We start from the raw sequence: 27355 nt of genomic DNA, 5'->3' as shown, positions 1-27355 counted from the left end.
AAACGAATCTCAAACCACTGCCAAAGTTTTTCGTGTTATATGACTGCCTAAGAGTTATACATAGGTGTAGGCATGGTACACATTACTTTTAAGTCAAGAATTCTGAGCCATGGTTTGGAGGCTCAAAATTACCAAGAAATACTGAAAATTCTCAAAAGAAATTTAATCTTTGTGCTACACTAATAATGATGAACCAAGAAATTAAAACCAAGAATAATGGAGCAATGGTGTAAACCGATCTTTCTAGAATTAGGGGTCTTCAGCATGTAGTCCTTGGACCATGTGCATCAGAATGGACTGGACTTAGAGTCTCTGGGGTAGGGGTGCGTGAGTGGCTCAGTCGGTTGAGCGTCTGACTCTTGATCAGCTAGGTCATGATCTCAGGGTTCTGAGACTGAGCCCCGTGTCAGGTTCCACACTCAGTGGGAAGTCTGCTTGGAATTGTCTCTCACCCTCTGCCCCTCCTCGCCCCCTCATCTAATAAATAAATAAATCTTTAAAAAAAAAAAGAACCTCTGGGGTAGAGCTCAGGAATCTGCATGTTAACTAGATTCTAGATTAGTCTTATATACTTTGAAGTCTGAGGACTACTCTTCCTGTCAATGGAACTGAATAGCTGGTTATAGTTGCTGTCACTTTCCTTTCTTACTCAGTTATTTTGTCTTTGATTACTGTTGAAATCAGAAGCAATAAGAACACTAAAGTCTCTTCAGAACAATTTGTGACTTTAACTCCCAGGGAAAGGACAGCCAGTCTGGGTTCACCTGAGCCGACCCCCAATCCCTCCTCATCGCTCCATTAAGAAGAGAAAAGCTCAAGCCGCAGAACCTGAAAAATGCAGTACTCGAGGCTGAAGTGAAGATTACATTAAAAGACGCTGCCACTGGAAAACAAAACAAACAAACAAAAAACACACTGCTAAAAACAAGAGGAAGAAAATGAAGGAGAGAGGCCACTCGTGTTTACTGACTGCTTACTATGTGCCAGGTACCCGATCAAGAACTTTCTATCAGTTTGTTTGCCACAGAAGTCTCACCAAAAAGTAACTTCTTCAGAAGCATACAAACACACAAGCTCAGGAGCCTACATCTAAGAGCAGGGACACGCCAGCAATGCACGCCCTAACCTGGACTTCACATTGCCCTTCCGTGCCCACCTCCACGCGCATCATCCCCTGCACATAAAGGATGTTTTTTAAAGACAGATTTATTTATTTACTTTGAGATAGAGAGAGAGAAAGAGCACTCATGTGTGTGGGTGGGAGAGGCAGAGGGAGAGCAACTCAGGCAGATTCCTCGCTGAGCTAAGCGTCGGGAGCCCGACATGGGGCTCAATCCCACGACCTGAGATCATAACCTGAGCCGAATTCAAGAGTTGGGTGCTCAACTGACTGAGCCACCCAGGCGCCCCCACATAAAAGATTTTTTTAAAAAGGAAACTGAGAAACGTATTTAAAATGATGCCATCTTTCCACAGTACTTGCTTGTGGTACCTTCTTTATCCAACCTAGCATTGTGGAACCTTCCAGAATATTTACAGTAGTTTTCAATCACCTGTTCTCTACTTTGACCAGTCAAATTTACTTCAGTCCGAAGTGCTAGGGGGAAACCCCATCACTGTAACTTGAACATCAAGAGCAAGTATGAAAATTATGTTTCACTTTGATAAAAAGGATTTTACCTTCTCCTCCAATACACATGAAGTTTGTAAGGAAACTTTCTGGATATGGGGACCCCAACCACCACATTTAGAAATAAGCTCTCCAGTGCTCCCCTCTGTGTTTCAGGACGACTAGGCACTCGGACGTCTGACAGTAAGGAAGCCGACTTCAGACCTTCAACTTTTTACCATGAGCTGATGTAGAGTGTATCTGGTGTTCCAAGTATTTTGTCTAACAGGAAAATTTGGGTCTGTCAGGACAGCAGTTCTCAAACAATACATTAGCTCTGGATCCAAATTTTTCCCCCAAATGAAATCTTAGGAGAAAAGTCCAGTATGGGCACCAGATGAAAGTGGAGCATCCTTAGCTGATGTGGTGGACGAGAGGGGGGAAAGTCCCTCCTTGGGGGCTTATTTGGGCCCACTTACTCGTCATCCCCCAAGGTGGCTACTGAGGCAACACTGCCAAGGGCTCTATTTTTTAAAAAGATTATTTATTTATTTATTTGAGAGAGAGAGAGACAGGGAGAGAGAGAGAAGGAAAGCGGAGGGAGGAGCAGAGGGAGAGGAACTAGCAGACTCTGCGCCAAGTGCAGACCATGATGCGGGGCCCAATCTGATGACCTTGAGATCACGACCTGGGCTGAAACCATGAGTTAGACCCTCAACCGACTGAGCCACCCAGGCACCCCCGCCAAGGGCTCTATTTTATGCTCATAAACTGGTGACTTTTTAAAACTCATACCTTATTCTATGTACGCCTTTGCATCTCCAAGTGGGGCACACATAATAATTTTTTAATGTTAAGTCATATTTCAAATGCTGCTTACACTACATTAAACTTGGCAATTCTATTTCATATTTGGCTAATGTGGACCCTAACACAAAAATTATGGTCTCTATTTGTATCTCTGTGGCAAGGATATCCTTAGCATATTTACACGCTCAACATTTTTTTTTTTATTTTTTTTTTTATTTTTTTTTTTGGGGGGAGGGAGGCAGGGTAGAGGGACAAAGGGAGAGAGAGAGAATCTCAAGCAAGCTCTACACCCAGCGCAAAGCCCGACATGGGGGTCAATCCCAGAACCCCAAGATCACGACCTGAGCCGAAATCAAGAGTCAGGCGCCTAACCGACTGAACCACACAGGCTCATTTTATAAACACAAAATTTTGTCAAGATAATGCATTTTAAATGAATAAGAACATTATCAGGACATATAAGATCCCCTGCTGTGATTCCACTTTCATCAGTGGCCATTAGCTTGTCACAGATGGTACAATAAGTTTCAGACTATAAACGAAAACGCACACCAAAAAAAAAAAATTACTTGGAGATTTAATATGAGGAACGAATTTAAAGTGTTGCCAGGTAATCGTTATTTTAAAAATTGTAATACTAGATCACACAGAAGACTGAAATGCCTTCAGGAAGAGCCAATGCCTCTAATATTCTGCTAACAGCCTTTTCTTCTAAGGAAAATGTAACAGCCTTTTCTTTCTAAGTATTTTCTGACTGATGTTCCCCAGTTTTATTTTAAAAGGTTAATGTGTCTCCTCAGGCAAAGACATCACATTTCCAGTGTTCTTGCAAGACAATGGCCAGAGTGAAGGGGCTGTCCTGAGTCACCTGGGACCACCAACTTGAATGAGGAAAAGGCCCCAATGTTCTGTCCCTCAGAATAAACATGGTATTTTAAAGTAGCAAACTCTATGTCCAAGACAGTGTCATAAACATTCACATACATAGAAGGGATACAAGGGACTTACGTTTCAAAATTCATGATTAACCATATTTCTCATTTCAAAATACTGTAAATTCTCCCATGATTTTCATTTTAATTTATTATTAAAAATAACCATGGGAGCACTCTACTAATACTTAGATGATTTTAAAATAGTCAACCTCTTTCCAGGAACCAAAAGCATGGGTAAGAGAAATAAGGACTATAAATAGTCCTCAAACTCCTAGTTATGTTCCCCAAATGTATCTACGTTCGTGGTTTATAACTGAAGCTACTTTTCCCTTAGAAATGATGCCGCTAGTGATAATAGCCAGATCAAGACACAGAAACTTATTTTACTTATAGTGTATCTGTAATACTGTTTACCTGAAATGAAATGTATATTCTGTGTTGCAATACTAGTAATTATATAAGGAATAAACTAACAGAACTAAGACTGATTTTTATTTTTCTGTATGCAGATGTGTAAGAAAATTTAATCAGGAGAGGATGACCTACACTAAGACACTCATGATTACTCAAAAGTTGATGACATTCGTTATTACGCCTTATTTTACCTCCAAATATACTACATTCTTTTCCTTTGATAATGATTATACCCCTACGCTTGAGCTTAAAGCTGTGACTAGCATCGCTGGAGGGGCTCTCCAAAACTGAATGGAGGGAAGAAAGAAAAAGGCTTAGAAAAAGAGAGATTTACTTGAAATATAGAAAAAAAATGTGGTCATATGTATGGGTGGACTTCACAAAGACTAAAACCTGAAAAAGGGAGTGGGAAAAGAAGAGGATTTAATAAGAGTTCCACCAAGTAGGATGGAAAAGTGTTGGATTAGACCTCTTAGCTGAGCTAGGACAGCCCGGCTGTTGTATGGAGCGGGGGAGTCTGGGAGGCTGACCAGAGGCAACGTGCGACTGGTCATGGGGGTGACCAGAATGTGCGCAAAGCAAGTGTTTATAATGTGGGAAGGCTTTGTGTGGTAAACCTGGTAAGAATCTGGTTGTCAACCTTTCAAAAGAAGCAATTTATTTGGCCTGGCTGGTGACTCAGTCGATGAGAACAGAGTCAAGGCTCGGCATGGGGTAGGTAGTGGTATGTGCTTAGCTTCATGGTCACAGGGCATGAAAAGCTCTGAGCAGTAGTTTCTCCAACAAACGGTGCCGGCCAAAAGGAACAAACCTAGCCTATAGACAGCACAGTGTAACAACTCTCTAGTTCTAACAACAACTCTCTGTCCTAACAATCAAATCATCTTTCTGTAGGACACTGTTAACTCCTTATTTAATTAGGGAGGGGTGGGATGGAATAGAAGTTAGGTATCACGACCTGAAAAATGTGCTACTATTATCATACCTAACCTTAAACTGTTTCCTGAAAATGATTATTGGACCCTATCTTCTAGTGATATGAACTCCATGCAGTTTTTCTTAAGTAAGCTCTACCCCCAATGTGGGGCTCAAACTCACAACCCTGAGGATCAAGGGTCTGCTCATTCCACAGACTGAACCAGCCAAGTGCCCTGAGCTACATGCATTTTTAACATCACAAATATGCTAAAAGTAAATCCGAAATACAGTAATATTTAAAGACCTTTTAGGTCACAACACAAACTCGGCCTTACTAAATAGACGGATTGCATTCTTGAATGTGAGTGTGAGCGTGAGTGTGACTGGGTGTGTCTAAAGGTGGTGAATTCCCGTTCCGTTACTGGGCAAGTGCGGACAGAAAAGGAAGGGAATATTGGTTACAATCAAAGGTACCCCCCCCCACCGCCATTTGGTTCTGGACAAAAGTCAAACTGGTCTTCATGCAGTGTTTTTCAAACTGTAGGGTGAGTTGTAAAATAAATTCAATGCATTGCAAGCAGCATTTTTATAAAAACGAAACAGAATAGAATAAAATAGAAAACAAGGGTTTCTCACACTTAGTGTAACTACTATTTTATAGAACAGTTGTTTCTTTTACGTGTGCGTGTTATGTGTTCTTTTTCATGATGTAAAACATAATCCTTTCTGTGAGGCCCAGGAATGAAAACAGTTTATTAGGAAAGAAGATTAAAGATCATGTTTGAAACGAGGTGGGAGGCTACACGTGCGGACTTAATTTAATCGGCGCTGTGCCTACGTGGCCTCATCTCGGAAACTGACCCACAAAGCAAGATGCATTTACGTTACTAACCAACAACTGTAAAGATACCATGCAAGTCACTATCACTCACTCATCAGTTTAGTGTCTAATCTCTCAAGTCAGAGGTTATGGAGAGAGGATGAGATTATTAAAAACAATTAAGTAGGGTCATATAATACAGTAATAGCTAACACATGCTGAGGGCTTACTATGCACCTGACAGTGCTCTCACTGACTCATTTACATGCCATTCCCAAGAACCCCACAAAGGTAAATATTAATACTATCTGTGTTTTACAGATGAAGAGTCTGAGAATTAAGTCAGTTGCCTCTGAAGCAGAGCGGCATCTGAACCCAGAAGTCTGGATCGAGGGCCTTCACGCTTAACTGTATAGCATCCTTAACAGTTCAGACCACAATCATCCCTAATTGAGAGGAAGTCTGTGACACTGGGGAGGACACAGGAAATAAATACACCCCAAAGACAAACTTGCACTGCTAACACTCTAGCCTCGGCTTTGCCGTCCTCCTACTTTCTCCTGCAGTTAAAGCCCCCGTTGATGCCACAGACAACCTCCTTTACCCTCCGAAACCCTGATGCATTCTGAACGCGCTTCCCCACAAATTAGTTCACACTCCATCTCTTCTTTCCCTCCCTAGGAAACATGTAAAACTGCAACTGAGTGCGTCCCTACTTTTCAGTAATGAATCGAACCCTTATTCACTTAAGGTTAAAAAGAATTCATTCTTGGGTGCTTAAACTTTCCCATTAGCCAATCATTTCCAACCCATCTTCCGTGTCTTACCTCCTCAGACAAGTGAGCAGCTGGCAGCCCTCGTGTTTACTGTCGGTCTGGGTTACCCGGGGCTCGGAGGGGCGCTTCTTTCTTTGCACCCACTTGCGTTACTCTCCTCATTGGTTTCAAACAAGATCCAAAGTTATCGCCGATACAATATACACTGTGAAAGGTGCACCCTTGTGTTTCAGAAAAATATGAAAGAATTATGTGCCAAAGCTTTCTCTTTTTCGTCCAGTCTACCCATCCTTGCCTTCAGGGTATATAGTAAGCCCTATAGACACAGCCTAGACAGACAGTAAATTAAGTAAAAATCAACACTACTCTTGGTAGCATGGTTACCTTTCCTAGCTACCAGGTCCACGAGTAATAAAATAACACAGTGCTGTTTCAATGCTGAGCAAACACAACGTGCTTCTCCATACTGAAGGGAGAAGGAAGTACTACTCCTCGGCGTCTACCATCTGCGTTAAAATGGCCAGTGCAAATGAACCCTGGAACCAAAGGGAAACCATGTTCAGATCTTGGTCTGACCTCCCCACTTTGGCTACGTAATTTGAAACTTTCCTCATAAAAGCGCCTTGTGGCCAAACATAATTATCTTTCAAACTTAAATTACAAAAAATTAATGCATAACACGCTGTTACGTGGAAAGCTGAACTATGAGAATAATTCAGGATTCTTTCAAAATGTAATGCAGTACTCATATAACTAAGACAAAATCTGAGGCTCAAGTATATTGTGACAATGCTTTCCCAGCCTTTGCTTATACACACACATTCTCCCAGAAGCCTATTTAAAGTAAGGCAATGGTAGGGGCGCCTGGCTGGCTTGGTCAGAAGAGCACGCGACTCGATCTCAAGGCTGTAGTTTGAGCCCCACAAGGGGTGCAGAGATTACTTGTAAGTAAAAAAGTAAATTAAAAAAAAAAAGTGAGGCAATGGTTTAACACTTTTTAAAAATACATATATAGAGAGTTCAGTCAAAATAAAATTTCTAACTGAGTAATAACTGTGTCCATGCCAGTGTCAATGTCATAACCCAAGTCAGAAATATGATTTTACTATTTATCACTATAATAATTTTTAGGTTATTTTTAGGTATATTTAAAGTTACTTCTTTTCTAGGTCAGATTATACTGTTTATTTCTAACACATATTCATTGTGTCTAAAACCAATACTTTCCACAGGGGCTAGGATACATTTTCTATAGTTTTTTTTAAAAAAAGGATGATTCAAGTATGTAGCAATTTAGTTGATCAGTTTCTAAGAAAGATAAAGACTGTGGATAAAATACGACACTTTTTACTAGTAGTATGACATACTGGGATTTTTTTGGGGGGCGATGATGTTCATTTTGCTGCCAACTGACTCTGTTTCACTGCTTGGGACCGAGAGCATTCATTTTGAAGACAGCCATAAAGAGGAGGGTAGTGCTTGGCCGTGGGAATCAGGTTTTCTTAAACTGGGAAGCTGAATGACTTCTGGGGCAGGGGGAAGGGAGTCAAAGGTAAAACTGTGGCCTCAGCACGCTCAGTGCACTAGTAAGTTAACGGCCAACGCCAAAACTGCTTCTATACCAGTAAAAAATAATACTGCTAATAACCTTCTGCACAGGAACATTTTGTTTACTGATGGGATCTACCAGATGCCTCCCGAGGATACACGAATTAGGGGTGCTCTCTAGGTTGTGAAGGGGTACACACAGCTAGAAACACATGGAACTCCCCAGGGAGCAACCACTGTGAGGAAAGGAAGTGGGTCCAGGTTGAAAAGTTATCCTACCCAAGCTTCGTGTTCACAGAGACACAGACAGTGTCTCTCTTCCTTTCCTATCTGTGCACATGTCAGGCTGCCCCCCAGTCCAGCAGAGTGGGGAAAAAACAGGGTATAGGACTAGGCTCTGTTTCCCAGGGCACTTTGCTAAGACACGTGCTTTCCAAGTAGTTTGTTAAAAACAAAAGACAAAGACGACTGAGGTTTAATACCCATTTTTGAAAATCATTCAAGTGAATGAAACCCTTTGACCAGGGATATGAGAGAGATACATATATACATGTCAAAGTACACTTTATCTGACCATATTATTTGTCAATTATACCTCAATAAAGGGGGAAAAAAACATCCCACTAAAACCTCTGGTGCAGTAAGTACTCTCTCCCTGTCAGGATCAGTTTTGCTTCTTAATAGCTCTGTGGCCTTGTGCAAGCCGTAGGAGCTCTGGGGAACTCACTTTCCTTATCTGTAAATGGAAAAGGTTAAGGTAAATGGCCTCTAACCTTCCTTTCAATTCCAAATTCACAAGCTCAAATTTAAATTATTTTCCAACTTATTTTCCCCTTCCAGTATCTTTGATCTTCATCCTACACTAATTTTGCCTTAAAAGAAAAAAGGGGGGGGGATAGCGGGGGAGGGGAGCCCAGGAAGGCTTGTCAAGACAGAGTCTCACTTTAACTTCCTGCTTTGCCCTGGACATTCATAGTTTTAAGAAAAGGCAAGTGAGTATGAAACGTAATAAACTCCCTATGTATTAATTCTAAACACTTGGCAATATTTGCAGTGTGTTTTAAATTACAGAGATATTCCTCTTTTTCACAATTATATATTGAGCCACTTCTAAGTCCAATGCCAGCTCCCCTGTGCTCCAGAAAACAAAGAGCCCTAAAGCAAAAACTAAACAAGAAAATAAGTTACTGCAAAAAGAAAACTTCTGATTAACCATGGTATTGTTTCTTCCCATTAAGGTGGTCAACTGAAAACTGGTCATATATATTTATTTGCCCCTTCAATGAGAGGTACTGGATTTATTTTCTTCCAACTGTTGATGTAGACATACCCAAAACACTGAAATCCTTCGGAATCGGTCTGCCTTAAACTTCCCACTGCAATAGCAAAATATACTATGTACTTCTGAAAATACAAGATTCTCAGGAAATATATTCAGATATTCATGCTGACTACACAGATTTTAAAAGGGAATGTTACTTCTAATTTTTAAAACTTTACAATATTTTAAAATATTACACTATTCTATCTCTGAGGACTAAACAGTGGACTGGAGACTGCAAATATTTACAAAAATCTTTAACATCAGGATTATTAAAGTGATACTCCAAATTCAGAAAAATCTGAGTTACTTTTTTTTTTTTAAAGATTAACTTAATTAGAAACAGAGTGCGGGTGGGGAGAGAATCTCAAGCAGACTCCCCTCTAGGCTTGGAGCCCGATGCGGGGCTTGATCTCAGGACCCTGAGACTATGACCCAAGCTGAAACCAAGAGTCAGACGCTCAACCGACTGAGCCACCCTGGTGCCCCATAGTTACTTTTTACATCTATTAAAACCCCTTTTCTAGGGCGCCTGGGTGGCTCAGTCGTTAGGCTTCTGCCTTCGGCTCAGGGCATGATCCCAGGGTCCTGGGATCGAGCCCTGCATCGGGCTCCCTGCTCTGCTGGGAGCCTGCTTCTTCCTCTCCCACTCCCCCTGCTTGTGTTCCCTCCCTCGCTGGCTGTCTCTCTCTCTCTCTGTCAAATAAATAAATAAAATCTTTAAAAAACAAACAAAAAACCCTTTTCTTTTAGTAGTGGTATTTTCCTTTCTGACTATCACAGCTCATCAACAATATAAAATCAAAAGCTTTTTCTAAAGCTTTCAGTAAGCAACATTATTCAAAGCCAACCAGCATTCAGGGACTGGCGATGCCTCACTCCTGACAGGGGTTAGGTAATGGACTTCTTTCACACACTAGGCTCACTGAGCTTCCTTGTAACATGCACAGTCTGTAAAAGTGGGATGACGGGGTGGGGGCATGGGGTAGCTGGGTGACGGACATTCAGGAGGGCACAGGATGGAATGAGCACTGGGTGTTATACAAGACTGATGAATCACTGAACTCTACCTCTGAAACTAATAATGCATTATGTGCTAATTAACTGAATTTAAGAAAAACAATAACACTGGGATGACAGCAGTATCTGTCTACCCTCAGGCTCCTCACCCAATGCTTAGCACGTAGGAAATACTCAATGCTGGGAACATCACTGGACCAAGCAGTCCACTTCCCTTATTTCAGGACAACAACCATATAACCAGACGGAAGCACTGAAGTTCAAAACTCACCAGCCATACCACACTTTGTTTCCTCTCTGGTGGTTTATGGTCTTCTGTTTCTTTTATTCATGCTTTCAGAAGAAGTGCTTGGCTACCTGACGTGACTTCTCCCACTTTTCATGATCAATCTAGGGGCCTTGATAAAAGGAGTAATGGTTTCTATTTTCACCTCAGGTTCCCCTCTCACAACAGGAATACAGGAAGATGGCCAGAAAAATTGGGCGAGTATGAAGTATTTTTTAAAAATACGTGTTATTCTTCTGCTTTGGGGTTATTAAACTCAAACAGAGTATTTTATGTTCCCAAACACTGTTTCTATTTCTGCCGTAATTTCTCCCCTTGAACCATTAATAACATTCTTTTCTGCCATTCCCTGAAGCTGCAGGTACGGTCTTGTTCGAGGACACTTAGGTCATCTTCTACAGTGGAGGGGAGAAGAGACAAGTGCTGTGAGGGGGGAGCCAGGGCAGGGGTGAGGCTTTAGCTTCCTCTCCCGCACGCTCTCAAAGCTCTTGATTAAAGGGACCGACGTACACATTCTGGCATTTTTTACTGGCTTCCAGGCATGCACTGTGTACCAGGACGTGACAAGGACAGAAAACACGAGTATGTTGCCTCATTTATTGTCTACAAGATCTTAGAAATAGTCCTCAAAGACAGGTGGACATTAGTTTTGTTTAAAAGAACCACTTTGCAGGGCACCTGGGTGGTTCAGTCCAATTAAGCGTCCAACTCTTGATTTTGGCTCAGGTCAAGATCTCAGTGCAGTGAGATCGCCCCATGTTGAGCCCTGAATTGGGCTCTGCACTGGGTGTGGAGATTGCTTAAGACTCTCTCTCTCTCCCTCAGCCTCTCCCTAGCTCGTGTACGTATGCTCTCTCTCTAAAAACAAATTAAAATTAAAAAAATAAAGGGGCGCCTGGGTAGCGCAGTCGTTAGGCGTCTGCCTTCGGCTCAGGGCGTGATCCCGGCGTTCCGGGATCGAGTCCCACATCGGGCTCCTCCACTGGGAGCCTGCTTCTTCCCTCCCACTCCCCTGCTGTGTTCTCTCTCTTGCTGGCTGTCACATAAATAAATAAAATCTTTTAAAAAAATAAAATAAAATAAATAAATAATAAAATAGCCACTTTGCACATTAAAATCTTTAAAATCTATTGTATGCACTGAGTAATCTTAGGTGTATATAATTATGATTTCTTTATAAATAAGCCTGCCTCTGAGATCAACAACAAAAATTCTGCTAAGATAAGCACTGCAAAGAAGTCACTATGATATTCCAATGAGGACATCAAAATAAAGCAGCAACAGATTTTAGATTCCTGTTTTCCAGCACTAGACTTATAACTAGAACCAAATGTACCGCCCATATAACAAACCAAGCTGCAAACCTAAACCATTTAAAACTTAAGTTCTTAACTATCTTGGAAGAGTGAATTATCATTTCCAAAAGTTTTAAATGGATCTCGGCTTACTGGGTGCTTTACTGAACTATCAGTTTGTGGTCCCGTGAGGAACACATGAAGGGAAGGAATCTAGTTTTACCATGAAATCCTTTTCCCCTTTAGGTACCAGCTTCTGAGTGGGTGATAGGATACGAATACTTTGCAGTTCCTTAGATGTGGAGCTGGAGAGCCTTAGAATGCTTGAGGGGGTTAGGTGAGTGGCCTCAGTGCATTCCAACATACAAGCTTACCTTCGTATCATGAAAGCTGAAGGTCCTAAAAATGACAGTATTTTTTCAGGATAGCAAAACAATACAACTCTACATCTGAGCCAGCAGGTGTCTCTCTGCAGCCCACGACGCCAACCAAAAAGAAGAGGATACAGAAGACCCCTGAACTGCTATAATTCTGTGATCCTGGGACCAGATAAGGGCATGCATTGTGAGATCAGACCACCAGAAAAGGTATGTTTCTGAGAAACTGAATATGGGGATCTAAGCAGATACAGGTAAAGTGCTACTTTTTGACAGTTACATTTAACAGGCAAGATCTAATAGCACAGAGGAATTTGTTTCACTCAAAACGGTAAAATGATTCTTGGCTATTGGTCAGGAAAGAAAGGTCAAAGTTCAAATGAAGAGGGCTGAGAAGTGAATGGTACATGAAAAAGAGAAACAAAAGCTTAGTTGCAAAAGGAAGGAGATGGGTGCCTGGGTGGCTCAGTTGGTTGAGTGTCCGACTCTTGATTTCAGCTCAGGTCATGATCTTAGGGTCCTGGGATCACCCCCATCCCCACCCCCCGGGTGAGGCTCGGCACAGAGTCTGAGTTTCTCTCTCTCTCTGTCCCTCTCCCCCGTATGCACACTCTCTCTAAAAATAAATAAACAACTCTTTAAAAAAACAGAAACAAAAGGAAAGAGAGAGTTTTGCACATAAAGAATTAAAATAAGGCAAGTTTGAGGGAGTGTTTAGGGGTAACAGAGACTTGTGCACGTTACTACAGAACATGGAAAGGAAGAAAGCATGTGCCCCTACCGCCACCTAAAAATACTACAAGTCTGTCAAAGTACAACTGACCAGCAGGATAGGAAACCTATTCTGTAGGTTATGAGGAGCACGGGAGATAAAAGAAGCAAGAAAAAAGAGAAAAAAGGAAAAAAGGAAATTATATCACAGCTCACCAATAGTATACATATTATTTGGGAACCCATACATCCACATGTACAGATGTGTGAGCGGGGTCCTCATGTAACATCTACTTCTTCCTGTGGGCTTCCAGTACAAAGGTCTGAAAGCCACTACACATGGAGTGCACCACAGGGCCCACCCCTCTCGAGGTGACAGTATCACCTGTAAGACCTCCAAACAGAAAAGTAACTTCCTGGGGCACTTGGGTGGCTCTGTCGGTTAAGCATCTGACTCTTGATTTCCAGCCAGGTCACGATCTCAGGGTCCTGAGACTGAGCCCCGCATCGGGCTCCGAGCTCAGCTCAGAGTCTACTTAAGATTCTCTCTCCCTCTGCCCCTCCCCACCTCTTAAATAAATAAATAAATCTTAAAAAAAAAAAAAAAAAAGTAACTTCCAAAGGTAATATCCCCAAATCCCAAAAGGGAAGTGTGACAAAACATAAAACAAGAGAGTACTGAAAGTAAACTATTTAAAGTTGGGGGGAAGCAGCTGCAATGTGAATGCCATCTAGAGAAATGTCTAACTTTACCTAATCAGACTGTGGACCCCACTCCCAGCGTCTCCTCTGGGTCCTGAACCGAGCTGACATGTTGAGGGAGAGGAGCCAGGGGAGACAGAAGAGCTGCAATGAGAGGGAAGGTGAGATGTGGATCAGGAGACCCCAGCCTCCCCACAGCAAGGCAAAAAGGCAGGAACTGTGCAGATCCAGACAGGTGGACACAGGGGAGGAGAAAGGTGACAGGTCAACTTTGCAATCTCATTCCCCAAATGATAAGGAGCTGTTTCTTCAAGAATTTTTTAAGACCTTGTTTTCTTCAAAACGGAAGCAGATCTGACACTTAAAAGGTCATCATGAATGAATGCTCAAAATCAAAAATGAATGGGTATTCAAACACTGTGGGTGCTCAAAGATTAAGACAGTAAGTTTCTCAGGCCAGCATAATAAGTCGCACAGAATTTACCAATGATGAAAAAAAGAAAAAAATAGTTTACCAATGATGTTCCCAATTGGTTTAGGAGCAAAGGGTTTGTTTTTGTTGGGTACTTTTTGGTTGTATGACTGGTTTGTTTCGGGCTCAGGCACACTTAAAAGAACTTCACAAGAGCAAACACGTATAGTGTTTACTATATGCCAGGAACTCTTGTAAGGACGTCACAAGTACGAATTCACTGAGTTACTGTATACACATCTCCTGCTAATTTCAGTTACCTACCCGCTCAGTGGCTCCCTCTGTTCCATCTGAAAGTATACCTCTGTTTCTTCCATTTTCCTCCTGAAAGAGATGAGGAAAATACAGTGAGTGGTCATAAAGGCACACATGTGTTGTCTATCACTGTTTGACATCTTCTGAACTCAGGAGCACCAAAAGGGCTTCACGAAGCCTTCGTCAATTACTCCAGCTGCGTAACTTTCCTGAGTTCCTAGGCAGAACCATTGAGACACTATCACTGTACATCTAGATAACAGGAGATTTGGAAAACAGATACTTTATGGTTAAAGGAAATCAACATGCCATATTATAAAGTTAGATGCACAGGGAAACAACTTAGGACAAGGTTCTCCTTGACTCTGAAATAAATGCCTCTGAAAAGGCATTTATTATGCCTTTTCAAACTACATTCCCTTTCAAGTTTTTTTTTTTTTTTTTTTTTTTTTTAGGTGGGCAGCACCTTTCTGCACTGGGGAAAATAATTGCTGCTTTAAGGGCAGAAACAACTGGCGAACAGAGCTAGCACAGATTTACTTAAAATTTTTTTAAAAATGACAATGGAAAAGAATTCATTGAAAAAGAGGGTACTGCCTAGGGAAGGTAGCTGTTCAGAGCATTTTCACCAGGTGACATTTACCTCTGGGAATTCAGGACTGACAGGTAATTCATGACTGTCTTTCAAATCTCTTCCGTCCAAAAGTCTATCTCCCTAAGGTTTCAGAAATGATTACGTTTATCAGTACTGATTCATGCGAACAAAGCTCATAAGAGATTGACGTATAAAGCTATTAATACCTTCATATTCATATACAATGAAAACTGTAATTGCCAGACAGTCTGGACACTTGCTCCATCCAGCTTCACGTTTCCTTAGTCAACAAGTTATTTCCTGAAATCTCAGGTATAGGCACCTTACAGGCAGGTGAAAGGTCAAGCCAAATTAACTGAAGACTGTTCAGCAAACATATCAGAGCAAGCACAATTTCAATGCCAATGGCCTCCAACATTCTCCCTCCAGACAAGTGTCCTCCCATCTCCGGTACCACACCACCCTAGTCCAGGCGCCATCATCCTTCTGGACAAACTCAAGACACTCCCATGTATTCCCAGCTTCCACTCTCCCCCTTCCAGTCCATTATCCACCATTATCTGGTGCGTCCAGAGTCTACATCCAAAGATCGAAAACAGCTCACGGTTCAACCTTACTCAAACCCCTTCAGTGCTGTATGTTGGGCTCATGATAAAGACCCAAAAAGTTGACTTGAAGGCCTCGCTCTGGCCCTGCTCACCTGCCCTGCTTCCTCCAGCACCACCCACCCTGTCATCTTCACCCACTGCAGCCACTCTGGTCTACTTTCACTCTCTTGAACGTGCAAAATCCCTCAGCACCTCAGAGATTTTGCATACCTCACTTCCTCTGCCTGGAAATTAATACACAACATTCTGTCCCTTCCCCCCTCAAAGCACACACTTGCCTAGTAACCGGCAGATCCTATGCTGAATGTGCCCTGACCCCAAGACTGGGACAAATTTCCCTATTTGAAGCTCCCATAGCATCTTGATCTTCTCCTTTGTAGCACTTATCGTAACAGCTTATAATTACACATATATGTGCTTATTTATGCTTATTTGCCCCATTAGAGTAATAAGAAGCTCCATGCAGGTGGATACTGGGCTCATTTTATGAGCCCGTTCCTCAAGAGTGGACATTCAAGAAGTATTTTATTGAAGGAAGAAGGATGGCTTTGGGCTGTTAGAACCTGTTGCACCCATCACCAGAACAGGAATAATTCTGCCAGGTAGACCGTACGGCTTCCCTGACTGGGCTCCATCCTCCCTAGTGTGTCCTCCCACCCAGGCAACACCAGTAATTACACAGGCATTCTCTACATTCACTTCTGGAACACCACTGTTACCTTGACTTCCACGGCCACAATAAATCTTACGATACTAAAAGACAAATAGCACAAAGTTCAAGATACATTTGGGTCGCAACTCCGCACAGAGGACTTGCAGCAGTGGGTTACTAAGAAACGCTATAAACAAAAGGGAAAACATAAACTGTGGCCAAAGGAAGCCCTCGATGAGACAACACCGGCAAACAAACATCCATGCACACCCGTGTGCACACAAACACCTGTACCGTCCTTGGAGGGGGGGGAACTGAAGACTCTGAGTGTGCTGTGGGATCTTGACACAAGTGAAGGGCTGACAGCAAGAAGTGTGGGGACTCCTGAAGGAGGCCCCAGATACTGTTCCTCCTCTTCCTCCCTGGGCCCCGGCACACAGGGGACCTGCTGTGTACTGCGTTAGTCTCCCATTTGCCTTACAAATCAACAGTTAGCTGGCATTTGCTAACGCACTGCGTAGAATGCTTTCGATGGCTCACAGCTGTGGTTAATATTTTAAAGATGTTCTCCTAACATTTCAGTCCTCGTATGTGATGTGAATGAGAACGGTACTGGTAGGAAGAAATCCCACAGTGCTCCTGGATCTAAACTCATGTCTAGTCATGAAGCCGACTTCACTCATTCATTCCACAAACAGAAGGCACCTCAAATAAGCCAGGCTCTGTTCCAGGTGCTATGAACACAAGACGAACAAGACAAAATCCCTTCTTCTCAAGGAAGTAATATTCTAGGAGGAGCCAAACGACGAACACATATTAAGTAAAACATAAATTATACCCAGTGTGGGGGGGTGGGGAGGGGAGATTAAATTTTAAATAGGGCCGTCAAGGAAAGCCTCACTGAGAAACTGACATATGAACAAAGTCCTAAAGAAAGTTTGGGAAGGAGTTATGTAGATAGATTGAGAAAGACAGTGCCAGACAGAGGAATCAGCAAGTGCAAAGGCCCTGAGGCAGAAGTGCAGCCTGTCCAAACTGGGATATGCAAGGGAGATGGTAACAGGATATGGGGTCAGGGAGGTAAGTCATGGGCCCTAAGCTTTCATTTTGAGAGCCCTGGAATGCAACTGAGGTGTGTGGGACAGAGGCTAATATGATCTGGCTGCTATGTCGAAGACAGACTGACGAGAAAGCAAGAGGGAAGCAGCAAGACCAGTCAGTGGGCTACTGAAATAATCCAGGCAAGAGTCCAGCCAGCCACTCAACTAGAGCACAGGCGTGACAGGGCTTCTAGAAAGTTGATGGATTCTTCAGGGCTGTAACTCTAACTCCCACAAGGGCTGATTCTAGTAGTCTTAATCCTTTTACCACTAAGAGGGTTTTTTGGTTTTAATTCTTCCTTTCATAAAAGAAAAGTTCGTGGATTTTTATCTAGATACAAGTAACACTGATCATCGCAGACAGTGGAAAAAAATCAAACACAGAAAAATCTTTGCATCACTCGATGAAAGAAGACCAAACAGACGTGCTTCTTAAAGCCAGACTTGGATCAGTATGATGCAATCCTGACCCTTGTCAGCTGTACCTGTTTGAGTTCAAACCAGAAAAATATGCTTGGCACATCACTGAGGAGGCCACACTTTTTTGCAGACTTTCTCCCTGAGAAACCCATGATGATAACGTGATGTAAAGTAAAAAATGGACATGATGAATTCTTTAAAAACTTTTAATCAAGTACTGTTTTTACTCTCTGCTCTTTGGCTAATGTGGGGGGGGGCGGGGACGGGAGGGAGCAAGGCCTACCTGTCGGCATGGAAACCATTCTGCCCCAGGGCAGGGAAGCAGCGCCGTCATCAAGCCAGGGGGCAGCCATCTGTGCGGTAAACAAACCCCAGTGCTTCCCTAAACGGGGCGCTGCGGTGTAGTCAAACATGATCAGTGGGCCTGGTCTCCAGCTACAAACAAACTTGATCTCTGACTGCCAGCATGTAACACCTACGGAGCCTAGGCCTCAGCTGTTCGGCTTTCCTCGAAGTGTGCCGAGACAGGTCAATCGACTACTGTCCTCGCCCCTCTAGGGCAGCCTTTTCTCCAACAGCACCGCCCACAGGACTTGCCTGGGGGTCTGCTCAGACCTCTGGGTGGGGGCCTGAGAGTCTGCACTTCTAGTAGGCTCTCTGGGGGTGCCCAAGCTGCTGGTCTCTGGACTACAATCTGAGTACGCAGTGGTAGAATATTTATCGTCCTGTCTCCTTCCCCTCTCCCTTCTCTTCCCTTTGTAAGTACCAGTGACAGAGCCGGAGACATCGGCATTTAAGACTGACTGACTCCTGTACTGAAAATAAGAATCTGCCCTCCGTAGCGTGGGATAATTAAATCCCAGCAACAAGCAGCTTTTCCGAGGCATCCGTCGCGAACGGATTTGATCTGAACCTCCCGCCTGACCAACCACATAAGGTTCTCTTTCTCTTCTCCCTCTCCTTCACGTGTGCCCTCCCCACGTGGAAGGAGTGTCCCCACATAGGACCACCGCCATCGGTAAGCTCCCAGCTTCAGCATGACGTGAGCGTGTAGAAGAACCAAAATTACTCAGCATTTTTCAGGTCACCCTTTTTTAGTAAAGAGGTTAATCCATAGACAATGGCAGCACTGGCTGAGAACGCACAGAATTTTCATCACGGGGGAAAGTGCGCGGCCATGGCCTGCCTCAGGCACTGCACTACGGGCGTCTATGACAGTCAGCCCTAGAGAGCGCTTCCACAGGACCTGATCCCTCCACTTTCTGGCAGATGGGTCTCACGGTACACACATGGCCAAGTCTCTCCTTCAGAAGATAACTGATGTTTTCTAACCACAGATAATTCATGCGGAACATGTAACCCGAGCTACAGCACGCCTCTCTCAGCCCCTTGCCCTGAGCTAATATTCAGTGCATCCTCAATAATTTTTATTACCATTTCACAGGTATGGATTTCTTTGTTAGTTTGCTTCTAAAGCAGAAGATAATACTGGTGAGATTGTTTAAAAAAAAAAAAAAAAGACTTTCTCTAGGACAAGAATCCGCAGCACATGCGTGAGACAGGCCTACTTCTTTCTCTGAAACCCTAAGGTGACCAAAAGGAGATGAAATGATTCAATGCATCACGAGGGCTGTGCCTCTAGAAGGGCTTGTTTCTGGGCCAACCCTGACCGGAAATCTCAGCTTCCACTTAACTTCCCTTGTCCAGGAACTTCACGCACCTCTTCCCCGTGCAAACACGCTCTACTGGCCACACTCTCAGACGAGGAGGCCCCTGAGGGCAGCATCACAGGCACTTACCTGTGTATTTGCAGCGCGGGCGGTAGTGGCCGGGACCGTGAGCAGATAAAAAGTGGAGGAAGGGAGAGGACAGGAGGGAAGTGAAGAGAAGCTGCTGCCTAAATTATCACCAGTTACGTTTATCACAGAAGGACTTCTGATATTGAGGCGGAAGGTAGTCTGAATGAACCCATTCTATGTAGAAAGACATGAATTACTGTGACATTTACAAGGCGTATCATTTTACGTATTTTTTTAAAGATTTTTTTACTTATTTGAGAAAGAGAGAGAGAGAGAGGGAGAGCACAGAGGGAGAAGCAGACTCCCCGCTCAGCAGAGAGCCCAATGTGGGGCTCAATCCCAGGATCTCAAGATCATGACCTGAGCCGAAGGCAGACGCTTAACTGACTAAGCCACCCAGGCGCCCCTGTATGTTTTAATTTAATTATTATTTAATCTAATAATTGTATAGAAATAGTCCCAAAATTTTGTTTTTGCTTATGTCTATAAATGCACATATATACTTCTTATTTAATAATACAAATAATTTCCTTTATATACAAATTTGTATATAAAAACAATCTTTCATAGTTACTGGGAAACCTGCAGAAAATGGTCCATGGTATTTCCCTAAAGTTTGGAATAAATGTATCATTAAAGCAGGTACAGAGGCCACTACTGGCAAAACACCTCAGTAATACTTTGTATTTATAGGTCTTTATGTTAAAACTCCACATACCAGAAAGCAAATGTGTCTTCAAACTTTCCCTAATTTATGCAAGCCTTTACCCTAATTACTAATAAACACAAATAAAGGGAATTTCTTTTTTTCCCCCTTTTTTAAAGATTTATTTACTTAAGAGAGCAAGCCAGAGAGTACATGCATATAGGGGAGGTTAGAGAGAGAGAATCCCAAGCAGGCTCCACACACAGCATGAAGCCTGACACAGGGCTCAATCCCATGACCCTGAGATCATGACCGGAGCCAAAACCAAGAGTCAGACACCCAACCAACTGAGCCACCCAGGCACCCCACAGATAAAGGAAATTTCATTTCACCTCTTGTTCTCGTTTTCTTAAGAATCTTCACCCAGGGGCGCCTGGGTGGCTCAGGTCATGATCCCAGGGTGCTGGGATAGAGCCCCGCATCGGGCTCCTTGCTCAGCAGGGAGCCTGCTTCTCCCTCTGCCTGCTGCTCCCCCTGCTTGTGCTCTCTCTCTGACAAAGAAGTAAATAAATAAAATCTTAAAAAAAAAAAGCATCTTCACCGAAGTTAATCGGCTTCTTACCCTACCACTGGCAATACTCAAAACGTGACAAGTCCATGCTCTGTGGTCACTTACATGAAGGGCCATTCTGATTGGGACTTCTCAGGGGAGTGACAGACAGATGAATAAATCTGGGAACTATGGAACCGTTGCTAATAACAATAATTACCATTTGGAAGGATTTCCATAAACCGCACCACGCCTTTCTTAAAGAACGTATGACAACGGGTGAACCCACACCTGAGACCAGAAAACTCTCCCGCCAAGCCTGGCTCGGCACCAGCACCCGCACCCCGGATCGAGTGTCTTCTCTCTTCCTCCTTTCCCCTCGCATACAGCTACAAACACATCCCCACCCTTACCTCCCCGGCATCCTGCCGCTTTAGCCCCACTTGGTTTCCTGTGGTGCTGCCCGGGGTGGCCAAAGAATGGTTTCTGGACTCCCAGGCGGCTCTGGGACAAGGCCTGACAAGGCGGCCTCAGCCTCCTCCTGGCGGGTGGGGAGCCATTTGCATATGAACTGCCGCCCCGTTTCCTTGGTACAGAGGGAAGCACAGTGCACCTTCCCCACAATGAGAACCTTAGAAGTTGGTGAAGGTCTTTAGCTCATCTCGTGAGGCTTAAAAAAACAGCTTTAAGATACAGATTTCAGAGGCATTAGCAGAAGCTTTCTGGCCTAACATCAAGTCACACAATCGGATCACCTTCTTTCAGCATTTTTCTTTCTTTTTTTTTTTTTTTACAAAATATCCTAAATTTGTAAAATGGGAAAGGGCAGGATGGCACAGCAAACTGCCAGATGCTGACTGTGTCGTCTCGGTTTCTTTCTGTCCTACAGGTTTTACCACAGCGGTACGAGGTGGCCGGTGCTGGGTGATGGGGAACGTGGATCTGTGCTGGGCCCGGAGCACAGCGACACCCAACCAGCCAGCACGCTCAGCGACAGGATGTCTGGTGGTTACTCTTGATCTGGGGCTGTTGGTAGACAGGGTGTAATTTTCAAAACAAAATTTTTTACTTTTAATTTTTGCCAGTTCTTCCTTATAACTCGAGCAAACTAGAGGAGAAATAAAGGAGGCAAGACTGCAAATGGCTTTCTGCCACCTCAGCCATTCCTCGGCCAGCCACGGGGGAGAAGGACGCTTCTGAGCTGGGCTCATCGGGAGTCCCACTACAGGGCAAAGGCCCCCAAACACCCATCCCTCCTTGTGGAAGCCCGGTTAGGTTATTAGAAAGAATTTACCCAGGGGCGCCTGGGTGGCACAGCGGTTGGGCGTCTGCCTTCGGCTCAGGGCGTGATCCCGGCGTTATGGGATCGAGCCCCACATCAGGCTCCTCCGCTATGAGTCTGCTTCTTCCTCTCCCACTCCCCCTGCTTGTGTTCCCTCTCTCGCTGGCTGTCTCTATCTCTGTCAAATAAATAAATAAAATCTGGAAAGGAAGGAAGGAAGGAAGGAAGGAAGGAAGGAAGGAAGGAAGGAAGAAAGAAGTTACCCAGTACCTACCTATCCCTACAACAGGCCTGCATCCCATACCCTGAGAAGGAAACAGAGGAAAAGGAAGGACTCGTTCCTGAGAGCTCCCCGTGTCCCACACGGTTTCTCGCAGTCGCTGCTCCAGCCTGAGAAGCCCTCCTTCCACCTCATCCCAGACTGCCTCCCACAGGAGAGGGCCTGATACACACCTGTTCTCATACTCAGAAACTAAGAGCATACCTGTTCTAATGACAGCACTTCAGTAGGACAATGGGATGAAGTGTTAAGTAGACTAAAAAGAAAAAACAGGGGCGCCTGGGTGGCACAGCAGTTGAGCGTCTGCCTTCGGCTCAGGGCGTGATCCCGGCGTTATGGGATCGAGCCCCACATCAGGCTCCTCCGCTATGAGCCTGCTTCTTCCTCTCCCACTCCCCCTGCTTGTGTTCCCTCTCTCGCTGGCTGTCTCTATCTCTGTCAAATAAATAAATAAAATCTTTAAAAAAAAAAAAAAAAGTAGACTAAAAAGAAAAAACAAGCCAGGAACCAATAACTGAAGGTCACACAGACCACATGTCCTGATGTGGCACGTACCACAGGAACCAGCCTCACCCATCTTCCCAGCACGCAGACAGCAGGTGCCCCGCAGGCAGCCCTGGAAGGCAGGAGCACCTGTGATACATCCCAGTGCAAAGGCAAGGGGAGGGGTTCTCTATCCCGGGCTACAGGAACCAACAAAATTCCAGGGCACTTCCGGGAGGGCCCTGCCGCAGACCCTGAAACTGGGGCAACACGCAGGGAGCCTACAGTTCATCAGCATACATTGTACGCTGTCTCCCTGGGCTTGGGAGAACTGCACACACGTGCGACACCCAGAGACAAATACGAGGCCAAACTTTAGAAAACAAACAGACTGGGATGGGGGAGTGTTCCCCTGGAGTTGGGAAAGACAGAAAATGAAAAATGAAAATGTTTGTTTCTCGATTTCTTCAATGGAGAATGGAAAGAAATGACCAGGAAGCACTGGTAAAGCAGAGGGAGGAGGATGACCCCAGTCTCAAGCAGGAACAGAGAGTTCACACAAGCCTGGGTGTGTACTTGCTTCCATTCCCGCCCACCCACAGTTCCTGGAGCAAACAAATTCTTGGCTGAGCAGGTATGTGTGGGAGGCCTGATTTATTTTCCAACCAGTAGAGCTGTGCCCAGAATTACTTAATCAGAAAATTTCAAGGTCATACATTCAAATATGATGTTATAGCCTTACAAAAGAAGTAACTCTGGGGTCTGTGGGGCAGGAGGGTGGGGAGTGTGATCAGGAGAAAGAAGGAATTACTCATGTCATTTGATCTAGTTTCTTATCCACTCTTCTTTTATAGCTATTCTACATTCTCAGAAAATAGAAAAACGAGAAAAATGCATAGCTGAAAGAAATAATAGCTAATCTTAACCTAATGCTTACTCCATGGCAGGCACAACTCTCAATGTTCTGTATATATTAAAACTTATTTGACCTTCACCAATCCTTTGAGGTGAGTACTGTTATCATTATAATCGGTGTTTTCAGATGCATACAGAGGTTAAATGACTTGCCCAGGGACCAAGAGTCACCAATAGTTGAGCTGTGCACCGGAGAGGGGAGGGTGCGCTCTGTGTTCTTCTCCCCCCTGTGTTCTGCTCTCCTGCCCCTCAAAAAGGCAAAATTGTAACAAGAGCTCTTTTCCGTTATGGCATATCTAACTGCTTTTCCCCCTGCTGTAGAGTTTTCTTTAGGCTACTTTCCTGAGAGGAATAATTATCAGAGCCAGTTCCCCACCTTAGAAAAAGGACAGTACCAACCCTGCTTGTTTAAAAAGCCATATAAGCTGGAAAAGTCCCAAGGCTCAAACCACAATTCCCTCCACACACTGCCTGGTTAGAAAGCAGTTCTAGGCGAAGCTTTTGATCCTTGTTAAAATGTAAAAGTTCTGGGATGTGCACACTTTATGCTGTTATCAGTTTGTGGGAAAAGTGGCACTGTTATCTTTTTAAATGCAGTTCAGTGATAAGAATGGAAGGTGGTTTCCAGACGTCCAAGTCCCTGGACCAGTGCTGACTGGTTAACTGCTATGCGCCTAGAACTCTCCAGGACCTGCACATAAAGGTGCTCAATACACCCGTGTGGGTGAATAAAGGAATGAATGAATGGCTATCATTGGCTCAGAGGCCACATTTAGGGCAAATGTATGGTGCGTGGACCTATTAAAGGGACAGCCAAGTTGAGCAAAGTATCACTGGGAAGGTCTAAATGTGAACGAGTGAATCACTGTCTGACAGGTTATAATAACTTTGAAGGAAACCTCAGGCATGTTTAAATATACGAAAATGATCCTTTTTGAGATTATGAACGGATTACATTTTTAAAGGCATATAGAGCTAATTTACTAGTGAAGAAGGTTATCTGTTTAAGAGAGAGTGATATCTACACTATTTTTTGCCTAAAATTATCCTCTCCAAAAAGGTGAACTGCCCTAGAGTATCATTTCTTCTCCCTAATATTCTCATATCCAAGACCTAAATATCCTCAAAGGCCTCCTCAAATGTCTTCTCTTCCAGGAAGCCTTCCCTACTTTTCTGGCCAGAAGAGCTCACTTCCCCATTTGTACTCGACAGTACTTTGTTCTTTGTGTTCACAAACTCAACGTTCTCAACTGTCGTATTTTTCTCGTCTGTGACCACCAAGTTGTCCCCAACCTCCTCTGTATTCCATGGGAAACCAAACATTTCTCCTAACGTAAGTCAGTCAATATTAGACGAATGTTTTTAAAAACAGCACTTCTATGGAAATGCTCCAAGGATACCACCATCTGTCTCTCACGTTTGAACGTATTTTAGATATTTTAAAAGCTACAGTCGTTCTGAATGACACCAAAATGGTGGACACACACCCACTTTTCACCCACGGCAGATACACAGGTCCCACCTAACGATCCTGCCTGGGGAGCCTTCGCGGCCCACCTGTCCATGCGCATGTGGGCTTCTTGGAAGCGTGACGTGAGTAAGGGAAGTTGTAGCCTCGCCTCAGCCTCATGTGCACGCTCTCGTGCGGTTGTCCAAGGGAGCACGCAAGTACGAAACCACAGCCGGTGCGGGGCTCCATTACACGCCGGGCGGGGCTCAGGGGCATCCGTGCGGCTCTGCTCTCACCACAGTCAAAAAATCCTTTGTGATAATATCCTACTTGAGAGAGGGTAAATATTTATTCTCAGAATTAGAGGTTTCCTGTATGACTTTAGATTTATGATAAGGAAAGTGCGCAATTGTTTCCATAGGTTTCGGTACAGGGTCAGGGCTCTGAGACAAATATTCCCTACCGCAGGCTGGTGGAAGTGAAAAGCATCCTGGGATTCCAAGACAAGTTATTTAAAAACAAAACACACACACACACACACACACACACACACCGTTACAGGTTGTGAGTAATTACCTGTAAGAGCAGATTTCTTAAACATTATGCATTTAAAGCAACAGATACAATTTTATTAAACACAGAAGCTGATGTGAATACAGCTATTACACAGTGACTATCAACACCAGATTTAAATGTTTCTTCTTTTCGTTAAGAGCCTCATGGTTCTGACTTTTCAGTAAACATTACACATGTAGACTTCAAAAAATTTATACTAGTCCCATGTCACTTTACCTGTTCCACATGGCAGAAGCTCATATAAAATTTTATTTGAGCAGGGGATTCCCTGCTCCCACCCAAATCTGAAAATGTCTGTCAGTGCTTCTCAAACAGCAGTCTGCGGAATGGCGGCGGTGGACCTGGATTTTAATGTATGGATTCCTGGGCCCTTTCCTCAATAATTCTCTTCCAAAAGACAGGGAACAGAGATGAGAATCTGGTCTAAGGCGGAAGGGGAAAAAAAAAAAGGGAAGGGGAAACTACTGATCTAATCAACATATCACCATCTTCATAGAATTCTCGGTCAAACGCTTGAGTAAAACCAAGACAAAATATGTCAACAACATATCCTTAATATGTGGACTCCTTCAAAACAGGAAATAAAGTCAGTTGAATATCTGTCCTTTAGTGAAGTGTTAGACCTACGAATACCACATGCTTTTCTAAAGGTTGATAAATCATCCCTTTGACTATGTTTCACTGGGGAACTGATAGTCAAAGCATCTGGTTAAGCTTCCAGACACTCTTGCTTTATTTAAAATTTGGACAAAGGTGGTTTTCCTTCTTTATTTGACCCTTCTCTAATTCACCATGATTCTTCAAAGGTAGTCAACACTGGGGCCTTTCGAGGTTCTCTGCCCTCTCCTTCAGCAAACTAGAGGCCGAGGGCCACTAATTTGTAACAGGAGTCACTGGATGTCTCCCCCGCTGAGCTACACTCCCCAGGGGACCTCTGCAGCTCTGTCCTCTTCACAGGGTCAAAGTTGTTCCCCTTGCTGAAAAAGATGGGAAGAGTGAGACAGCGGTGATGCAGGGCCAAGATTGTTCGGGTGCAAGGGCACTTGGGTGTAAACGACTACCCTACACCGATGTTTTCAGAGAAAGGAAATACACTGAGTCACCGGCAATGAGAGAACCCAGCGAGCATGTTTCCAGGGTTAACTAACCAAACATCTCTGTTCACCTGCATGTTCACCTGCAGATTCTCCCACTCACTGGCTGCAGGCACTTGGTCAAACCCATCCCACCACCATAGGCCACAATTTCCTTACATGTAAACATGAGAAGAATACCATCCAGAGTTGTTACATAAACTAAAGTTAGTAATAAATTACTTAATAATAAATATTATTTAATAATAAAGATATTTAATGGTCTTCTAGAATAGCACCTGGCTCCAAATAAACACACAATAATGTCAGCAGTAGTTGTAAACAGGTTTTTGGGGTTTTTTTTTGGGGGGGGATGTTTTAGAACAAAAAGAGGATAAGTCCCTAGGTGGGTGGACTAACCTGGGGGCCTCTGAGTTTTAAAGGTGGAGACCAATGGAATTCAAGTGCCAGAATCCTCCAAAGCAATGGGTATGAAGGTTGTGGGCTTGTGGGATAGAAAAGTGAGTTATTCAACCCATAGGACTGATTTTCCCCAAGCTGGGAGGGGAATGGTTTAGGGTCCCATGAAGAGCAAAGCCCTGACCCATTTACACAGCTGCTGGACCAAGATTTCAGATAAAGATGTGGGCACAGTTC

General features: G+C 43.8%; 1 long non-coding RNA gene across 16 annotated transcripts in view; it reads right to left on the bottom strand.

Moving 5' to 3' along the window:
• LOC121105805 overlaps positions 1-27355 on the bottom strand; it is a 222099-nt gene that overhangs the window by 85236 nt on the left and 109508 nt on the right. For 15 of the 16 annotated variants that reach the window (XR_005838489.1, XR_005838501.1, XR_005838494.1 and 12 more), the window contains one exon: positions 14279-14338. This is a non-coding gene — a long non-coding RNA (uncharacterized LOC121105805). Of the gene's footprint in view, positions 1-6333; positions 6504-14278; positions 14339-27355 lie in introns of all 16 variants that reach the window. The other variant, XR_005838497.1, reaches the window with a different exon arrangement.

Source organism: Ursus maritimus, unplaced genomic scaffold (genome assembly GCF_017311325.1).
Source record: "Ursus maritimus isolate PB19 unplaced genomic scaffold, ASM1731132v1 scaffold_3, whole genome shotgun sequence".
Lineage (NCBI taxonomy): Eukaryota > Metazoa > Chordata > Mammalia > Carnivora > Ursidae > Ursus > Ursus maritimus.
Note: the sequence above shows the minus strand (reverse complement) of the source record. Positions and strands in the feature narration are given on the sequence as shown.